Below are 13,027 nucleotides of genomic sequence, written 5' to 3'. Positions count from 1 at the left end.
GGAGGACTGGCATGCCACGTGCTGAGTGTGGTTGTCACCAGAAACAGACAGAGGGGCAGAAGGAGGCAGTAGCAGAGGCTGGACCGCTAAGTCCCTGCTTGGGAAGCTCCGCAGTCTGGCTGAGGGAGAGAGTGTTCACATACACCCCGCTTCTGTCAGGATTTGCCCAGGCACTTGCACTAGGCTGAGCCAGCAGGCAGTGGGGCAGCTGGCACAGGCAGCCTCTGTGGTGAGGGCGCCAGCAAGGCCCAGATGGAAACTCTGACCATGGTGTTAATTCATTTCTCTGTGGTTTTCTGTTCAGACAAATACCAGTCTCTTGTGGGTTTGTTTAGCTTAAAGCTATTGGCTGTGCAGGGCTAGGCCCTACATCCTCGATTTCCAAGTCCCTGATCGGGCAAGTTTAAAGGAAGGGATGATCAAGGTATTGGCTACTGGGAAGGATATCATAAGGCTTTGGGGAGCCATTGGGGAAACCCTACTAATTTCCCCCAGACCTGAGGTACAACCCAGCCTGCAAATTAATTCTGTTGTGCTCATAATACAACACAAGTGTGTGAGGTTTCAGGGCAGGCAGTGAGCCTGTGTCCTCTAACATGTCTAATCCAACACCTTTTTGGGGAGAATATTGACTTATCCAGGTGGAAAGTTGGCCTGGAGCCAGGAAAGGATGGAGATGGAGCTTGGTTGATTCATGATACCACAGTGTCTCGTCCATTTGTTGGACTGAGTATACCCGGAAGAACTTTCCATACCCAAACCTGCTCTGGGACATTCAGTTCAACCTTCTGCAGTGAACCCTGGCCCACATAGCAAGAGATTTGCTTCCACCAGGGCTTGGCCACAGACCAACTGTGTGACTCTGAGATAGTTCTCACTCCATGACTCAATTTCCTCAGCTACTCTTGAGATAATTTCCAACACTGAAAAGAAAAACTGTTGCCATGGCCAAAAATAAAAACTATATATTAGTTATGCTAGATATTAAATGTCATCCAAGAGACAGTAAATTTAATGGCCCCAGAGTGGTTTCAGGTCTCTGAGAGGAAATTACTCCCCAGCTTTGAAGAAGAAGCTAAGTGCTGCCCTTCTATTTCTGTCCTGCATTCAAAAAGTCATAAATAGTTAACTGCGTGAGTCCTTTTTTAAAACCTCCCAGGAGCATCTAAAAATAGCCTCTAGGGGCTCAACGCATATTTCCTCAGGTCCTCTTCGTAATCTTTCAGTATAGGTGGTGACAATTTATTGTTACTGTCACCTATGGATTTACAGAGACAAAAGCAGCTAGGCTGGAAGGCAGAGAGAGGAAGCTTTTCTTGTGGGAAGGATCTCTTGGGAAGTGGAACCTAGAATAGATTCAGGCTGAGAGTACAGGGATGAGACATGTCACCTCTCCTTTCCTTGGTTTCCCTGCTAGTAAAGGGGAGGGAAGGAGAAGTCTCTCTCCCCAGGGCGCAGCAAGAATCTACCCTCAAGTAGGAAGCTTCAACAGACAAAGCAGAACCTGCCAACAGCCAAATGCTATTATGACAAGTCAAGTCCACACTCATTACATGACTTTGCAGTGCATGTCACCCCTGCCATTTCCTATCTCCAGGCCCAAGTGGGACCCTCCTGCCAGTTTTCCAGCCCAGTGGCATGACAGGAAGCTGACTGTCCATCACAAGCTTGATGGACAAGGGGCAGGAACAGCCAAGCCCGGCTCAGCTGCCTGCCTGTCCTTTTCAACCATGCCTCTGCTTCCCTTATGCTTAACAACAGCAAATAGCACCCTACTCTGATTCTCAGCAATCTTCCTCAGGCAGGCATCCTTGCAAACAGACCATCAGCCCAGGGCGCTCCTATGGACTTGGAAGGAAGGATAGGGCAGGAACATTCCTGGCGGCCTCCATGGCCTCGGTCCTCTCTCCAAACACTCCTAACAATGCACAGTAATTAGCTGCATCTCGGGCCCCCTGACACCCCTTAACCTGGAAAATCAGGCAGACTTGTGCGACAGCAATCAGCTCCCAGACACATCCAGCCGTAATGTGATTACGCCATTTACCAAAATGCAAAGAGAGATACTTGAGGCGTTTCTGATTAGGGCTGACATTATCCCTCTAATGGGCCACTGCATTAATCAAAGCTGTTGCTATGACTATGGCGATGGTGGGGAAATAACCCCAGCTTGATTCTGGGCCTACCCAATGCCGCCAAGGAAGAGGTCAGCTTTTGTTACGGACATAGCAGAAGAATTGCTTCTTCCTGCTTAAGAAGGGCTTTCTATTGAAATTGCACCAGCAGCCAGAAAGACAGGCCTCTGTTTTCTTTCATTATGCTGGAATTTTCTGGTGCCATTGCTCAAGATGACTCGATAGTATTGTTCTGGGAGGGACTGGGATGTGTGTGTGTCGGGGGTGAGGATATGGAGGCTGATTTGTGGGGCTGTCAGAGCCTTCTGCTCTCCAAAACTGTATCTTAATTGCTGGGTGGCCCCCTGGGAATCATGTAGGGCATGAGAACCTGGGGGCGGGGGGAGAAGGATGATCTGTGGAAAAGCCCAGCTTTTCCCATGGCATAAACACTCTGGGCTTCTGCTGCTTTCTCCATTCCAGAGCCACTAAAGCATTTGGCAGAGACAAGCCTGTACCACACACCCTATGACAAGGCAGATGGAAAAACAGGCGGGAATGAAATGGATCTGACAAGCCTGCCTGGAAAACCCCCTGGTCTCTGCTCTGGGCTGTGGAGAACCCATGAGCTGCAGGGGAGGGCAGGGGAGACCAGGTGGTGGGGGCTGGGGACAGGGTCATTGGAACTCCATGATGGCTAGATAGAGGTAAACAGTTCCAAAGACCCAAGGCAGCCTTCTCTGAGGTGCAGATACTGAAAGGGAAATTTAGAGGTCAGTGATGTGGCACAGCGCCTCCCCCCAGCACAGGGATAGAGCAGTGAAGAGGAATCAAGAAATCTGGTTCTAGTTCAAGTCCTTTCTAGAATTTTCTCTAAGCCTTGGTTTTCCCATCATCAGAGTGGGGACAATGAAATCTACTCTGCTGTCCTCATAGGGGCGTAAAGGTCAGTCAGACCACTTCTTTTGCGGGGAAAGGATTTGTGAACTCTAGAGCACAGATATTCAAACTTGGCTTTATTTGGGAGTCACCTGAAGAGGTTTTTGAAGTTCTGAAGCCAGGGCCCCAGCATCAGACATTCTGGTTTCATTGGTGTGAGAGGCGGCCAGGGCATGGGGATTTTTCAAAGCTCCCAGGGGATTCTCATGTACAGCCCAGGTTGAGAACCACTGCTTGCAAGTGCTATAGGGAGCAGTACCCTGCCTTTGAGCCTCATTTCCTATATTTTTTTTAATGAGAATAAAAATTTTTAAAGTAAAAGGCTTTCATGAGAATACAAGGAAAAAATGTATGAGAAAATGCATAAAGTCATATATCCTGGATTCCTAATTAATGTTCAGGTCCCTCATTAGAGGCCATTGCCTCTGTTTCAGGAGAGTCTTGTCCACAGGGTGAGACCCCAGACAGCACCTTCCCCCTTAGCTGTGTGACTGTGTTCAACTTACTGAATAGCAGCAAGCATTTACAGCACCTGAAGCCTTTCACATGCTTGATCTCACTTAATTATAGCAATAACCTGGGGAGGCAAGCATAGATCATTGTTACCACCCTGTGAAGCAACATCATAGGTGATTCAGGCAGTCAGTCGTGGAGCTGGGATTTTAGCCCAAATTTGTCTTGTTCTGAAACCAGAGTTCTTTCCATGACCTACTTGGTTAGAACTGACCTGAGTCAATTTTGTCATTCACTATGTAGATGTAAAAGGTCTTAAGGCCGTAGGTCTCTGCATGTTGTAATGAAAGCAGGTGTCAGATAGAATTCTGCCATACAGACTTTCATTTATTAGCAAAGCAGGTGCAAAAACAGGCATGCAGTTTGCTCTGTGAGCTCAATGACATCCTGAATCATTGTCCTTTTAGGTGCCCCAGTAGATCCTTGCATGAAAGCTTCACTTGGGGCAGAGGTGACATTTTTCAGCACCAGGATTCAGCTAACCTTGTCATTGAGTCATGAGAAAAAAATTAGCTGATAATCAGCCTAACAAACACAGAATCCATTGGAGTCACAAGCTCATGGCACTGTTCCATTTAATAAACATGGGGAGATCAGTCAGAAGGCTACCAGGACATTCTAGCCCAGAGTTGACAAAGGTCTTTCCCAATGGCTATGGGGAGGTAGGAAAGGGGTAGGATCATTCACTGAGTCAACCAAATATGTTGGGCACTGTATTAGTTTCCTATAACAAACTACCAAAGCAAAGTACCACAAAATGGGTGGCTTACAACAACAGAAATTTATTCTCTGATCATTCTGGAGGCCAGAAGTCTGAAATTAGGGTGTCAGAAGGGCCATGCTCCCTCTGACACCTCTAGGGAAGGATCTTTTCTCACCTCTCTCCTGGCTTCTTACCTTCTGGTGGCTGCAGCAATTCTGTGTTTCTTGGGTTGTTGCTGCCACTCCAATCTCTGTCTCTGCCATCACATCACACGGCTTTCTTCCTGTGTATGTCTGCGCCTCTGCATCCTTTCCTCTTCTAATAAGGACACAGTCATATTTGATTTAGGGCCTGTCCTAATTCAACGTGACCTTAACTAATTATATCTGCAAAACCCTATTTTCAAATAAGGTCACATTATGAGGTTCTGCATAGACACGAGTTTGGGGGGACATTATTCAACCCACTATAGGCACCTACATTATGCCAAGTGCTGTGAAGAAAGAAGATAAAGGTGAATAAACATTTCCCTGCACTTGGGTTGCTCAGCTCCCAGAGACAGAGATAACAGGTTGGTGCCTACTCTGAGAGCAGCAAACACATGTTGCTGGTACAGGGCAGAGGAAGCATCTCACCCCAAATTAACAGGGTCATGGAAGCAACCTCTGAGCTGAGTTCTGAAAGCCTGGCAGGAGGTAGCCAGGGGGAGGAGGATGGAAAGGCAACAAAGACAGAGGAAGGGACATGTAAGTCCAAGGGTCTCATTGTAGAGGGAGCAGGATGAGTGCATTGAGGCTGGAATGTGGGGTCTGAGATGGACAAGTAGAGATGTGTAAAGCCAGACTGTTAAGCAAGGGCAGGTCAGGAAGCATCTCATGTGCCTGTCTAAGAATTTTTTCTGTGGACCATTGAGAGCCATCGGCATAGTTTAAGCAAGGGAGGAATGCAGTCATATTTGCATGTTAGAACAATCACTGTGAAGCAATGAAAAGGGTAAATTGGAAAGGTTAAGAATGGAAATGGGAAATCTCAGTAAAAGGCAATAAATAGTAAGGTCCTGGCATATGGCTGCAACCATGAGGATGGGGAGAAGGGAACTGATTTAATATTCATTCAAGACGAGGGAATCAGCAAAGTTAGTGAATAAATCAAATGTTGGGAATGAAAAAGGAGTCAATAACATCCAAGATACTCTGCTCTAGGTTTTGCTAATTTCAGTCCTGAAGTCATCCCTGAGCTATCTGGAAGTGATCAGGACAGAATGCTGGAGAACTCCAACATTTCTGGAGCTGGAGGAGAAAAATCAGCTAGTAAATAATTCAGAGAAAAAAAAAATAGTCATGTGACAAGAGAAATGGAATTACATATGGGGAGCATCAAGCAGAGAGTCACTGGTACCCAGACGGAACTAGCACCCAAGTAATAATGCTAGCCCAATGAGGAGACTCCCAGGGAAGGAAGAACTCTGGGAAATTTGGAGACCCAGAAAGAAGGCAGAGTGGGCACAAAGACCACATAACTTTGTATTAGGCAAATTTCTCAACTTCGTATTAAGCTTGGATGTCACCAAGAACAGTGGGGTCCAGTTCAGTTAATGAAGGTGACCAACTGCCAGGTTTGCCGAAGTCTGTTCCAGTTTAATCCTGAGAGCCTAATCTCCTGAGAAAAGTTTCTGTCCTGGGCAAACCAGGACACTTGGTCACCTTGATTAACAAATACTTCCTGAGCATTTGCTACATGCCATATGTATATTGGATGATATCAAGATTAACAGTGCACAGAGCAGGCTCTTGTGCAGCCCACAGCCTGGTGGGGGGAAATAATGGATTGTAAGCTCCTAAAACCTGTAGAAGAGTAGGTTGAGATTCCTCTCCTTCACTGCAAGGGCAAGTTAAAGGAAAATGGTTTGCATATAACTTAGGCCAGGGATGAAGAAAAGCTCTCTTAGCAAAATAAGGCTGTGGTGTGAGTTCATAAGTGCATGTTAATAGGAGAAATATTAATTTCTTGTATCAAATTGAAAAAGGCAGAAGTTATGCTTATTCTGGGGTGTTTTCTTTTGGTGTAATAAAAGAAATGTGAGTTTTCAAGATAGTTATGGTAAAAGGAGAAATAATTTCTCTTGTAAAGCTAAGGACAGTTTGGGGCCAGAAGGAAGGGAAGATGTCCACACAGGATAAAATGTGCTTGTTTTTAGATACTGCAGGAAAGAACCAGTTACAACTCAAAAAGAAAAAACCCTGTCGAGTCTCTCCTTGGTCCCCATGCCTGGATAAGTTTCTAGGGCTGCTGTAACAAATTACCACAATCTACATGGCTTAAAATAACAGAAATTTATTCTCTCACAGTTCTGGAGGGCAGAAGTCTAAAATCAAAATGTCCGCAGAACTGCACTCCCTCTGGAGGCTCCAGGGAGATTCTGTTCCTTGCCTTCTCCTGGCTACTGTCGTCACTTGGCATTCTTTGACTTGTAGCTGCATCAACTCCAATTTCTGCCCCCATCTTTGCATGACCTTCTTCCCCATGTTTCTTTATGTGTCCTATTCAGTTTGTCTAATCTCCCTCTGCCTGACTCTTTTAAAGACATCTGTCATAAACTCATTGCAAGTTGAAGAGCCTACTGTATGCATATCATTGCAAGTTGAGGAGTGTACTGAATGCATATCACTTTCACACTTAAAAGTGAAACATCAAATATAGAGAGATGTCATCCAGATTGCTTACTTGAGGTGCTCTGCACTCACCTCCACAAGGAAGGATGAAAACAACAAATAGATAACCATGTGTCAAATAAAATGTCCAAAGGAGAACACCAGAATTCAGCAAGGAAATGACAAATATCTTTCGAGATAGAAACTCAGGACAGCAACATTTAGAGGGAAGTACAGCACCCAGCCAGTATCAGCTCAGAGCCAAAAGGGACTCCCCAATGTGAGGGAAAGGTAAGCAGGAAATCTCCAGCAGTCCACATTCCCACTTTACATGCCCGTAATCTTAGTTACCCTTACCCTACCCACCACCTTCACAGGCCTTAAGCCCAATGTAGGAAGCTGCCTGGAATCCACATGACTGCATTATTCCAGAAACCAAATTCACACAGAATCACTCCCTACTCCTCAGAATGCAGACTGTTGTAGCACAGTACAGTTTTGAGAGCAGAGCCACCACCAGAGTGCATCCTGCCCTGAGGATTAATAGTCTTCTGCACTTCTCCACCCCTGGAGCTCCACGGATAGACCACCACATTTACCCAGAGAGCTATAGAGTCAAAAGACCTGCTGAAACTAGCAATATAGCCATATTTTTGGTAACAGACCCCATGCAGTACCCTACATCGTAGGGAACAGGCAGTCGAGCACAGGTGAAAAGGCTGCCCTCAGGAGAGAGGGAGCTGATGCATGCACTCTCCAGAGCCTGAGAGCCATTTACCCAAGGCCCACTGCCACCAACCCTGCTCTCTCCAGCGTCAAAGCTGCCAAGCACCCATGTACCCCAGGAGCCCAAGGACTGGCCTGCTGAGGGTCTGCTGCTGGTGGTAACCATGTCATCTTCAACAGGGAAACCCCAAGGGCTCAAGGACTGGCCTGCCCAGTGTTCCTATCCCTACCAAAGCCATAGCAAAGCTTCCACAAACAACCACAGCCTAGGCTGCTGAGGCACTTGGAGACACTGCTGACATTGATTATAGCCAAAGAAATTATACAGAGACTATACTACTTCACTCACCCAGAACCAAAGCCAAAGCACCCTACCCAATCAATGCTATAGGACACATCTACAGGAAAAGGTCTTTCCCTACAAAAGCTACTCCATAATATTGGAAGAAGCAAATTTTCCACCAAATGTCAGATATTAACATAGGAACACAGAAAACATGAAAAAGCAAGGAAGCATGACATCTCTAAAGAAACACAATAATTCTCCCGTAACAGACCACAAAGAAAAGGAACTCAATGAATGCCTAGAAACGAATTCAAAATAATGACCTTAAGGAAACTCAGTGAGATACAAGAGAACACAGATAGACAATTCAACAAAATCAGAAAAACAAGTCATGATCTAAATTTTAAATTCAATAGAGATAAATATCATTTAAAAATGAGCCAAACAAAAACCCTAGAAAAACTCTAGAATTGAAGAAGTTAATGACTAAAATTAAAAATACAGTTGACAGCTTCAACAGTAGACTGGATCAAGCTAAAGACAAAATTTCTGAACTTGAAGACAGGTCTTTTGAAATAACATAATCAGAAAAAAATAAAGAATAAAAAGAATGAAGAAAGACTACAGGACATATGATATACTATTAAGCAAAAAAAAAAAAAAAAAGAAAGAGAAAGAGAAGGAAAGGAAAGGAGAGAAAGAAAGAAAAAAATTCAGGGGATTTCAAGGAGAAGACATGAGAAAACACATAGAAAACCTACTTAATAAAATAATACCTGAAAATTTTCCAAGTATTGGGAAATATCAGGACATACAGATACAGAAAGCTCAAAAGATTCCTAAATAGATTCAACCCAAAAAGATACCCTCAAGGCACATTATAGACAAACTGTCAAAAGTTAAAGACAGAGAATTATAAAAACAGCTAAAAAGCAATAGAAAAGCATCAAGTCACATACAGGGTAGCCCCCATCAGACAAACAGCAAGTTTCTCAGCAGAAACTTTACAGGTCAAAAAAGAGTAAAATAATGTGTTCAAAGTGCTGGATTTAAAAAAAGAAAGGAAAAAAAACCTATCATCCAAGAATACCATACCCAACAAAACTATTCTTCATAAATAAAGGAGAAATAAAGTATTTCAGAAAATCAAGCTAAAACTGAAAACTGAAGGAAATGATCACCATTAGTCTTGTCATACAAGAAACATATAAAAACTGGGCATGATGGATCATGCCTGTAATCCTAGCACTTTGGGAGGCCAAGGCAATAGTATTGCCTGACCCCAAGAATTTGAGGCTTTCCTGGGCAACAAAATGAGATTCCCCATCTCTACCAAAAAAAAAAAAAAAAAATTAATGAGCCAGCTGTGATAGTGTGTACCTGTGGTCCCAGCTACTCAGGAGGCTAAAGTGGGAGGATCATTTGAGCCCAGGAGGTTAAGGCTGCAGTAAGCCATGATCATGCCACTGCAATCCAGACTGGGTGAAAGAGTGAGACCATGTCTGAAGAAAAGACATGGTAAGAGAGTTGTGCATCTGGAAGTGAAAGAGCAGTTGCTATCATCATGAAAATGTATGACTCCCTGGTGGTTAAGTGGTTAAGATAAAAATAAAAACACAAAAAACTATAAAACCCACTGATGGAACAAATAAACAAATGATAAAGAGAAAGAAAGAAAATGATACCACTACAGAAAACCACCACATGGCAGAAATACACAATAAGAGAGCAAAAAAAGAACAAAGGATATATAAAACAACTAGAAAACAATTAACAAAATGACAAGAATAGGTCCTCACCTATCAATAATAACCTTAAATGTAAATGGTTTTAAATTCCTCAATTAAAAGATATATTCATGGCCACCCTTGTGTCAAGCAAAAAAAAAAAAAAAAAAAAAAAAAAAGATATACAGTTATACATTGGCTGAATAGATTTAAAAAAACAAAAGACCCAATTATGTGCTGCATACAAGAAACTCATTTCGCCTGTAAAGACAAACATAGGCTGAAGGTGAAGGGATGGAAAAAGATATTCCAAGCAACATAAATGAAAAGCCAGCAAAAGAGGCCATATTTATATTAGATAAAATAGACTTTAAGCCTGGAAAAAAAAAAAACACATAAGGAAACAAAGAAGGTCATATATAATGATAAAGAGATCAATTCAACAAGAGAATATGACAATTGTAAATATATGCATACCCACTACCAGGGCACCCAGATATATAAAGCAAGTATTATTAGAGCTAAAGGGAGAGATAAACTCCTATACACAAGAATTGGAAACTTCAGTGCACCCTGTTAGCACTGGACAGATCATCTGCACAGAATATCAACAAAGAAACATTGAACTTAAACTGCACTATAGACCAACTGGACCTAACAAACATTTACAGAACATTTTATCCAACAGCTGCAGAATACACATTTTTCTCATCAGCATATGAAACCTTCTTTAGGATAGACCATATGTTAAGCTACAAAACAAATCTCAACACATTTTTAAAAACTGAAATTATATCGAGTATTTTTTGAGATCACAATGGAATAAATAGAAATCAATAACCAGAGGAACTTTGGAAACTGTATAAATACATAGAAATTAAGCAACATGCTCCTGAACAACCAATGGGTCAATGAAAAAATTAAGAAGGAAATCCAAAAAAATGTTTGAAACAAAAATAGGAACATAACATATGAAAATTAGTAAGATACAGCAAAAATAGTGCTAGGTTTATAACAATAAATGCCTGCAGCAGAAAAGTAGAAAGATCTCAAATAAATAACCTAATGCAGAACTAAATAAAACAGAGACAAAAAATACAAAAGGTAAACAAAATGGAAAGTTGATTTTTCAAAAAGATAAAATCAACAAACCATTAGCAGGATGGGCTAAGAAAAAAAGATGTTCCAGATAAAATTTAAAAATGATAAAGGAGACATTACAACTGATACTACAGAAATATAAAGAATCATTAAAGACTATGATGAACAAACATTGAAATTGAATCCAGTGAGATTCAAGTCAGGGATACAAGGATGGTTCAACATACACAAATCAATAAATGTGATACATTACATCTACAGAATGAGGGAAAAAAACCATGTGATCATCTCAATAAATGCATAAAATTCATCTGATAAAATTCAACACATCCCTTCATGATTCAAAGATGCAACAAAATAGATATAGAAGAAACATACCTCAACACAATAAAGGCTATATATGACAAACCCACAGCAAACATCATTCTAAATGGGAGAAAGTTGCAAGCTTCTCTCTTCTCGGAACTGGAACAATTAAAAAAAAAAAAAGCCCACTTTCACTACTCTTATTCAACATAGTACTGGAAGTCCTAGCCAGAGCCATTAGGCAAGTGAAAGAAATAATGCACATTCAGATTGGAAAAGAGGAAGCCAAATTGTCCCTGTTTGCAGATGATGTGCCCTTATATGTAGAAAAACCTGAAGACTCCACTAAAAATCTCTTAGAATTTGTAAATTCAGTAGATTTCCAGGATACAAAATTAATGCAAAAGTCAGTTGCATATCTATACTCCAATAACTGACTATCTTAAAAAATCAAAAAGTAGTTTCATTTTTAGTAGCTACCAAAAAATAATATCTAGAAATAAATTTAAGCAAGAAGGTGAAAGGTCTCAACAATGAAAACTACAAAACATTGATAAAGGAGATTGAGAAGGATACAAAAAGTAAAGACATCTCATGTTCATGGGTTGCAAGAATTAATATTGTTACAATGACCACACTATGCAAAGATATCTACAGATTTTATGCAATCCCCATTAAAATACCAACAATATTCTTCACAGTAATTTAAACAACAATTCTAAAACTCATATGGAACCACAAAAGAGCCCAAATAGCCAAAGCAATCCTATGCAAAAAGAGCAAAGCTAGAGGCATCATACCATCTGACTTCGATATATACTACAAAGCTATACTACAAAAACAACATGGTCCTGGCATAAAACCAGACACATAGACCAATGGAACAAAATAAAGACCCCAGAAGTAAATGCATGTATTTAGAACCAACTAATTTTCAACCAAGGGGCTAAGAGCATACACTGGGGAAAGAACAGCCTTTTTAATAAATGGTGCTAGGAAAACCAGTTATCCATATGCAAAAGAATGAAATTAAACTGCTGGCTCTTATCATACATAAAAATTAACCCCAAATGGGTTAAAGACATAAATGTAAGACCCAAAACTATAAAACTACTGAAAGAAAACAAAGGATATGCTTTAGTACATTATTCTGGGAAAAAGATTTTATGAGTAAGACTCCAAAAGCACAGGAAATGAAAGCAAAAATAGACCAATGTGATTATACCAAAATAAAAAGCTTTTGCACAGCAAAGGAAACAATTAACAGGTGACAACATGTAGAATGGGAGATAATATTTGCAATATCCATCCAACAAGGGATTAGTATCCAAGAATATACAAGGAACTTAAACATCCCAATGACAACAAAATAAATAATACAATTTAAAAATGAGGAAAGGATCTGAATAGACACTTCTCAAAAGAAGACATAAAAATGGCCAAGTATGTGAAAAAATACTCAACACCAGTAATCACCAGGGAAATGCAAATCAAAACTAAAGTGAGATATCATCTAACCCTAGTTAGAATTGTTATTATCAAAAAGATTAAAAATAAGCTGAGTGTGGTGGCTCATGCCTGGAGTCTCAGCTACTTGGGAGGCTGAGGCAGGAGGATTATGTGAGTCCTGGAATCTGAGATCAGCCTGGGCAACATAGTGAGATCCCATCTCAAAAAAAGAGACAAAAAAATAACAAATGCTGCTGAGAATGTAAAGAAAAGGGAATTCTTACACACTGTTGATGGGAATATAAATTAGAACAGCCATTATGGAAAACAGTATGGAGGTTCCTCAAAACTAAAAACAGAACTTTCATATGATCCAGCAACCCCACTGCTGGATATGATCTAAAGGAAGAGAAACCTGCACTCCCATGTTTATTGTAGTATTATTCACAATAGCCACAATATAGAATCAATCTAGGTGACTATCAACAAATGAATGGATAAAGAAAATGTGG

The 13,027-nt window shown here is 41.2% G+C and overlaps 2 long non-coding RNA genes across 2 annotated transcripts in view; one reads left to right on the top strand and one right to left on the bottom strand.

The window, feature by feature from the left end:
* The window catches only part of LOC135276064 (uncharacterized), a 191,121-nt gene that overhangs the window by 145,975 nt on the left and 32,119 nt on the right, over window positions 1-13,027 (top strand). The window lies entirely within an intron of this gene.
* The window catches only part of LOC105708026 (uncharacterized), a 112,145-nt gene continuing 103,282 nt past the window's right edge, over window positions 4,165-13,027 (bottom strand). The window contains exon 5 of the long non-coding RNA XR_001105225.3: window positions 4,165-4,587. This is a non-coding gene — a long non-coding RNA (uncharacterized LOC105708026). The remainder of the gene's footprint in view (window positions 4,588-13,027) is intronic.

The sequence above is a fragment of the Aotus nancymaae genome, unplaced genomic scaffold (genome assembly GCF_030222135.1).
Source record: "Aotus nancymaae isolate 86718 unplaced genomic scaffold, 86718_ANA_hifiasm-v0.15.2.pri h1tg000003l, whole genome shotgun sequence".
NCBI classification, from domain to species: domain Eukaryota; kingdom Metazoa; phylum Chordata; class Mammalia; order Primates; family Aotidae; genus Aotus; species Aotus nancymaae.
This window is presented reverse-complemented; position numbering and strand designations above follow the sequence as displayed.